We start from the raw sequence: 7,802 nt of genomic DNA, 5'->3' as shown, positions 1-7,802 counted from the left end.
TAGATACCGCAGATCTGAGCAGACGTGGAGAGGGTAAGGTTGCCAGAAGTAGACATGTTGATGAATCTGGGGTTAAGATAACGTCAGCGTGGGTACACTCGACGAATTACATCATGCCCAGGCGAGTCCGCGGTAGACTAGCGGTCTAGACCTCCAGAGCCGCTCGAGACCCGAACCGGTAAAGGTGCATGGGTTCTCACGGATGTGGAATGGGCCCTTCACACATGATGGGAGGGTGTCCCCTTTATTCCCACTCGCCCTGGATGAACCAGAGGGCGAAGGGGAAAACCGCTTCGGATGAACCGTCGCGGATTTACTCCCCCCATGGCATACTAAGCCGCCTTGAGGTACTAGGCTCCGCCGCGCCCCGCGGGGCTCATAACCTGACAAAGGATGATCGCGAGTATACACTAGAAGTCTATAAGAGCGCGAACTCACCGGGCAGTTAGTTGTTGAAGGTTGAGTTAGTAGCTTGGTAGCTGGTAAGCTGACGATGGTAGTCGTTCGGTGGAGAGAGAAGACTTAGATGATATTCATGGTAGCGACTGTATATATATGACAGGAGCGTGTGAAGTCACTACCGTATTCGTAACTACTATGCAGTCCAAGTCCCACGGTAATGCAGGACGGCTACGTAAGCAATGAACGTGGCCCTATGCGATGAACGCGGAGCCACACGAATGCGTAAGCGCTAAAAGTACCAATGGGATACCTAGCGCCAGAATAGACGTATGAAGGCGGTGTTTTACTTATAGACCTCGTAGAGGAACATCGCCGTACTGGAGGCTTCTGGATGAACCAATAAAGCCGTAAAGGGTCGAATACTAGACGTAAATCTGACAAATGGTGGTGCAGCCATGACGCAAGGCTTGGATGGATCAGTGGAGAGACGGAAACTGCAAGGATGTTGACATTGTTGTCGCTAACATGGACAGTGGGGTAGTAAGAAGACATCATGCGTAATCGAGGCATGTTTGGGACAGAATATGAATGATGGGGCCGCTGAAGAGCCATGGATTGAATAGACGGCGATTTGGTGAGAGGTAGGGTTGAGACATGATGAGAACAAAATTGGAGCAAGGCAAACATGTACAATTAAAAGCCGAGGATGTGCTTAATGATACGGAGAGATCAGGGGTCCGATATGACGTGAACATTGGTGTACAGCTACCAAACTCCATGAATAGTCGTGCAAAGACCCTACCCTTTCGTATTCGGCGAGGAAGACTAAACTTGTCTCTAATCAACGTAGCTCATAGAGTGTTGTAATCACTCCATGAGTTTTGAGTGCTGCTTTCTTGATTCTTGAACGCACTGTGGAGTGCCATGTACAGCCACCACACGCATCTACCCTCCCTCGCTCCAATCCTTTATCCATTATCTGTCCGCCTCTCTGCACCTCATTTGCCACGCCCGGTAGCTTTGGAAGTTAGGGTGCGGATCAAGTGCGGATGAAGGTGGTCAAATAAATAAGATTACATGTGTTGCGACAGTGTAGTCACCACCGTAGAAAGTCTTCACTGGGGCAGTCACTGGGCCATCTACGCAGAGGACTCCCAATGTCATGTAGAGTCTTTATTTGACAATTGGTTTTGTATGCACCTCATCTCGTAGAATGGTCGTCATCATCGCTGTTGAACGTTGGGGTCTTTTCTGTATGATTTTATATCTACTTTGTGGTGTGATAAGTTCATGTTTATTTATCCAGTGCAACTTCATCAGATATCCGCTTGCTGGCCGTTGTCAACAATCAACTGTACCCCTGTTTGAGAGCCCATCCCAATTGCAGCAAACTCTATGGTGTTCGCTCCCACCCCAAGGACAGTACTACCCCGAACCTGTTTTGCATTGAAGCTCCGAAGGCTAAGCACCATGATAGGACCAAGCATATTGTATACATAGCTGTTTAGAATGGCATTGATGACTTGAAATGCTGCGCTATTCTAGCGAGAAAAACTCATTAGTATCAGATGAGCTCGACATTAGTCCCTCACGGCCCCTTACTAGAACGGGTAAATTAGGTATGAATGTGACCACGGAGGTGATCCAACAGATAGTGGCACTTGAGGAAGTTTTAGCATCATGGGAAAGAGCAGCTATTTTCTAGCTCACATCAAAAAGTAGAGAACATTGTCTCGAATCAGGATTTCCCACAGAGTATTGAAACCACGTCGTCTAGTTCCAATGGTACTGATTCGGTTCTTGACTGCACTATGCAATGCCAATACAAGCAAGGCAATATCATAAGCACAGAGTGCAATGTTGTCCCCCAATTCAAGTATCAGGGTTGTCACAGTGTTACCGCATGTGCACCCTATTACTGGCAGAACTAGACACAAGGTTAGTTTAGTACAGTAGAGACAACCTTGATAGAAATTACTAGAAATCTGGGATGTAATCCCTTGGCTTATAACGCTTCCAATGTTGAACATTTGCACCGCCGCAAAGCAGGTAACCAGGAAGGCACACATCTTCATAGATTGACCGTACATCGTGTACACTCGTAAGGCCATCATTGCTGATTAGATATCGGATATTAATCCCGCTGATACCTGGGATATGGGCTATATAGTATATACGCACCATTGATTCCAAGCTGCAGGACTCCCGACAATATACAAGATTGAACGATAACATATGTTTTGCCTGGAGTCACATGAATTTCCGAACACATCGTGATAGAAAAAATCAAACTACTTACATCTGGAAATAAGCAATAAGAGGGTTATGGTTTGTTCACCGTTAGAAGTAGGCTAGAAGATAAATGGGATAGCGTACACCTGTAATATAGTTTGGGTTCAGCGGGGGCGACTCAATATTGCCAGCAAACCGAGCTTACGATGTAGCTTCTGTTGAATGTAGCTGAAAATGTGACCTTGAGAAGGTGTCTCAACCGGTGATGTAGATGACCTTACAAATGGGGATGTCCATACTGGAAAGACGAGTGCGTGCAGCAGTTTTTCTCAGTGAAGGATTTAGGACAAAATGTATGGAAGGCGTACAGGCCAGAAAGTACGCCACCATAGGTAAGCTTTCCAGAATAAATTGAAGCAGGTCAGGGAGATGTCAAATTCTTGCAGGTATGTCTTACTATCACATATAGCAGAAGTAAGCGCTTTGATGGCCCGTTCTAAAAAGATGAAGTCAATTTAAGACGGGAAACCACGATGAGAATCCTGAGAGTTCCAACTCACCCATACAAGCTCTACCTTATCCGATGCGGAGGTATTAGGCCACAATATAAAGAATGTATTCTCATTGCTGAGTGCTGAAGCGCTGAAGACTTGCCTCTTCATCTAGATTTAATACTATAAAAACTCAAATTGTGAGTTCCGAGTCTCAAATTAATCCGAGATTATGATGCTTACGGAATCTGTAGACGGATAAGCATCCCATAGCAGCTACAGTGCGAGAACATATAAGTTCTAGGATATAACACCTCAGTGATTGTCCCAAAACTCACTCCACGCATAGTTTTGTACTTTGAGAAGCCAGAAGAGCGAAGTGTATGAAGAGTCCATCGCGTTTACCAACCTGCTCATTATACCTAGACTTTATATGTGTCTCGGACATCTACGGTACTGGTTTACTTTGCCGTCCGCTGCTGTGAACATTGTTGCTGTATGTTGATGATGGATATAAGTAACTTCATCCGATCATCACGACTCGGAAGCTTCGACCAGCGGGACAATACTTCAAACGCTCCTGTGAATCTGTATCTTGATGATCGTTCTATCTTGATCTATTCTAAAATCTGAAACAAAAGTCAAACGCTTAGTAAGAGCAGGAATTATTTGAAGATATGCGTTCCAAGAATACCTATGAAATAAGGTGCAGCATTATTTAATTCCTCCCCCTTAAGTAGCGTGCAGATTGTGAATTTTAGCCAAGAATGAATTAGCATGCCACTCTGACCGTTCATTAGACTTTATAGGGCTGTCAAGGTCAACATGAAGGGCCTCGCAGAGAAGTTTGAGTAAATAAAATAAACAAGTTCGACCACTGCTGGTCGCGAGAGGCATGCACCTTCGACAGTACCGCCCACACGCTACGGTCGATGCGTGGCGTCTGCCCATCATGCATCATGTTGGTACATAATTATAGGTCTTGAAATACCGAAGAGTCAAGTACGTAGAACAGCATTCAGCTCCTTCTCGTCGAGACTTAGCACCAGAGATTCCCGTGAACCATTCTTCTTGAGAGATCTTTTGCTTAATAGCAATGTTCTAAAGATAATTAAGTTACTGAGAAGGCGATGCGATATAAAGTTATATTGCATATACTCCCGAGCCTGGAGAGCGAGGAGAGGATTATGTCATACACGGCAAGAATGGCTGCACGTATCGCCAATATGTTTTTACGTGAACGCGTTATCTCTAAGATTCCACACACCTTTATGAAAATTACCATTACCTAATATCTTCTTTGCTTATGTTGCCTATGCAGATTTATATCAGGATCTCGTAAGCATGAATAGACCTCTTGATCTCCATGATCCTGTTTCAAGATGTTCATCGCTCACTAAAACATCAAGATGCCATGATATCTGGATTCTCACAGACGTACAGGCACTAAGAGTCTCAGTTGTGGGTATGTAGCCATTACAAGCCAAGAAGGTGCGTTTGTCTAATATACGTCATCCAAGTTTAGTACGGCATTCTCAGATAATCATTGCTTGAGCCATAACGACCGCAAAATCACGCTCAGATGAGCAAACCCCAGATGCTTCTGAGTTGCGGGGCTAAAGGTAGCCAAAAGATTCTGTGCACAGCATATTTCTTCTGGATAAACGTCCTCCGGTGGGAAAGATCAAATGTTCAGACTAGCGGCAAATAGATTACTCCAAAGTTAGCTTGACAATGAGCTGCGTATCACCGGAAAACAACACGAGCCTCTACTGAAACCAGCCCCCCTAACGTCGTCGTTCTATTTCTCACTCACCCCATGTGATCAAGACACGCACGGATTCTACTCAGTTCCAATGAATCCAATCTGAGCTATTCTCGAGTCTGGATACCTGACTTTTCTTGGTGGACGATTCTAGAGCGCTCACTCTTGGTGGAAGCGCTAACAACAACCAGATACGCATCCAGACACCTAGTACTGCCATATGTCTGAACAGTGATGCTCAGCAAGTTTTTCAGCGTTATGTAGAGCAGTACTGTAGATTTTGATGGTGAAGTGTGACCGGTGATCGCTATTCCGCGGTGGCACTTGAGTGCTCTGGAATAAACTGCGAAAACCTTCTCAATTAGGAAAATCTTACAGGCGTACTACCCAAGTGGGCGGGGCCTTGTTGTTCGATCAATTACCATCGGACTAATAAGGTGCTTAGTCTGTCTAGGAAAGATTAGAGCGGGGCCCCGTCAAAGTTCTACGCAGAGTTGTGGCGAGCCGGTTGGGCTGTCCCCGAACCCAATCCGCCGCGGCGCCCGTAGCCAGTTGACCACCTCGAGAACAGCAAATCCGTCCGCCGAGATGATCCAACAACATCCCTGGCCTCATACCACCCATGGAGATAGGGAGGTATGCTGGTAAACGTACATACCTAGCTAGTCCGGGCATATATGTCCGGATGCCTCAAGGCATCCTCCCTAGCTTCGAAAGAGGTCCAAAGCTTCCCATAAGCCTTGCGATACAGGTGGACATGCAAAAGATCACATTGGAGTTCAACATATCCGGAGTCCCAACAGGAGTCGTTCGTAAGGATGGGCAGGTCATTTACCACCCATGGGGAAAGAGGATAGAGGGCGATGATGAGGTAGTATCCGATGTACGTATGTTGTATTTTGATGTTATCTCTTTTCTCCTATTTTCCCGCGTCGGCACTTGCAAGTTTTCAAGCGCAATTCCTCAGTCTATTTGAGGCTTTTGTAAGGTTGTCATCACGGTCATATGTTCCGCTCGTTCGGCGGGATTCATACACTTCTCCGCAACTATCCGCGGCTGCGTCGGTGAAAGTCGCGGATCGTGTCACCGCAGAACTATCCGGAGAGTTTCTTCGACTCCTCCGTGTATCACGTCGCCTCCCTTGCGGAGAGTTCCTTCGACTCCTCCGCGTGTCGTGCCGCCGCCTCCCTTTTCCTCGACTTCTCCGTGAATCGTTCCGCCTATTCCCTTGCGTATTCTTTGGGGAAGGAATGAGCATGATACTCTCAACAAGGAACGAGATGACGCACTGTATCTGTCTCCGTACAGGAAGTATCTCATGTGATCTTCATCTTGATCCGACATGCCGGGAGTATGTAGCGAAAGTGACGGAGCTCGGAGATACCGGTGCCAGCCTCGTTTGATATGCCCTAGTAAATGAGAGCGAACGCACGATTGGACATTACAGTCGACGCCGTCGTTGCCGACGGGGAGCTCAGGGCACGCCCAGGCGGACGTCTGGCTGTGACTGCCGCCTGTGAAGACCTTGTGCTTTGTTACCTCCCGATACGCGGTGAAATACGTGTTGCAGAAGCTGCAAGAGCGCTTTGAGACGCCGATGTAAGGTATCGCCTGAATACCGTGAGTTTCTGTGAGCAGCTTGCACTCGCAGTGAATCGGCGCTGAGCTCGTATGGTCTAAATTGGGTAAGACAAACGCAATGAAGAAATGAAGCAATATATGAACAAGGTAGATGATACGCACCAAACTTGCCATCAACTACCTCAACCCCAAGATTCTTGGCGAGCATGACAATGAACCCCTCTACGGACTCTCCTTCAGATTCCTCAATACAACACCCGGCTTCTTTCAACACTTGCGTCATCTGTGAGTGTTCAACCGTATAGCGTTGGGTCTTCGAGGAGTCATCCTTGGGAGGCGTGTTATCGACACCTATGACGACTGGATTCTGTAGGACCATATCTGCGAGCGACTTAGACGTCACAATGTCGGCTAAACGTAAGTAATGGCTGCGAATCGCCGTCAACTTGTCCAACCAACGAAGGACGTTCAGCTCTTCTCGGACTGGTGTCCCCTGCGACTGCGATTCCATCAAATCTGAACAAAAAAACGCTTAGTTCATTAATCGCAAGTCTGAGCAGTATACTGGGACTCACTGCGTGTATACCGATTCCACGCGAAGAGGAACCTGCCTTTGTCCTGCAGCTTCGCTCTTGCCGCGTCCAGACACATGAGAAGGATGCGAACCCGTCTGACATCGCCAGGTGAGGACGGTTGGAGTGCCTCGGCAAGCATGTCTACATGTGTCGCCATAGTCGAAACCATATCCAAGTCAACTGTCTTTGATGTTTGGAGGTACTTTAGGAACGCAGACTGAGTGGAACCATCCGCGCGCTGCAGCGCACCGGGATAGCATATATCACGCGCGGTAGCGATGAAGTGGGTGTGCCGCGAGTTCTTCGTGACGCGTCGCCTGAGCTTCTCCCATGCGTGTCCGAGGATCGCCAGCTCCAGATCAAGGAGTCGCGCCTCAAAATTGTTCTGAAGGTCGTTGGAGATGTAGGGATGGACGACTGGTGGAGAGCTCCTATCAGTTGTTAGTGGCAGGTCCGGTCGATAGGCAGATATTGCGTAAGATAGTGGCGTCACTGTCGTTCTCACAGAAACGCCCCTGTGCGCTCGCAAGCGCTCGCAAGCGCTCCATCTCGTCACGCATTGTGCATTCTCCACTTCGATTTATCTTCAACGAAAGTAAAATACACATAAGATACGCTCGATGTGTGCAGGGGTGTGTAGGATGTACCGAGTATGCGCGCGTAGAAACAAAGACGCTCCTCTCTAGGAGAAAGCCAGCCTCAGGTGAGGGGGCGTGCGTGTGAATCGGGTAGAAAACGCTGTGAATGGGTGTTTGG

General features: G+C 47.5%; 1 protein-coding gene across 1 annotated transcript in view; it reads left to right on the top strand.

Annotated features, from left to right (window-relative positions):
• CONPUDRAFT_82742 (Nucleotidylyl transferase) overlaps positions 1-7,507 on the top strand; it is a 15,357-nt gene extending 7,850 nt beyond the window's left edge. The window contains exons 4-8 of the mRNA XM_007771291.1: positions 1,131-1,210; positions 5,810-6,127; positions 6,180-6,566; positions 6,634-6,987; positions 7,047-7,507. The gene's annotated coding sequence lies outside the window, so the exon portion shown is untranslated. The remainder of the gene's footprint in view (positions 1-1,130; positions 1,211-5,809; positions 6,128-6,179; positions 6,567-6,633; positions 6,988-7,046) is intronic.
• Positions 7,508-7,802: the final 295 nt, after the last annotated feature.

The sequence above is a fragment of the Coniophora puteana genome, assembly GCF_000271625.1.
Source record: "Coniophora puteana RWD-64-598 SS2 unplaced genomic scaffold CONPUscaffold_7, whole genome shotgun sequence".
NCBI lineage: Eukaryota > Fungi > Basidiomycota > Agaricomycetes > Boletales > Coniophoraceae > Coniophora > Coniophora puteana.
The sequence above is the reverse complement of the archived record's forward strand: the minus strand, read 5'-3'. Positions and strand labels throughout refer to the sequence as shown.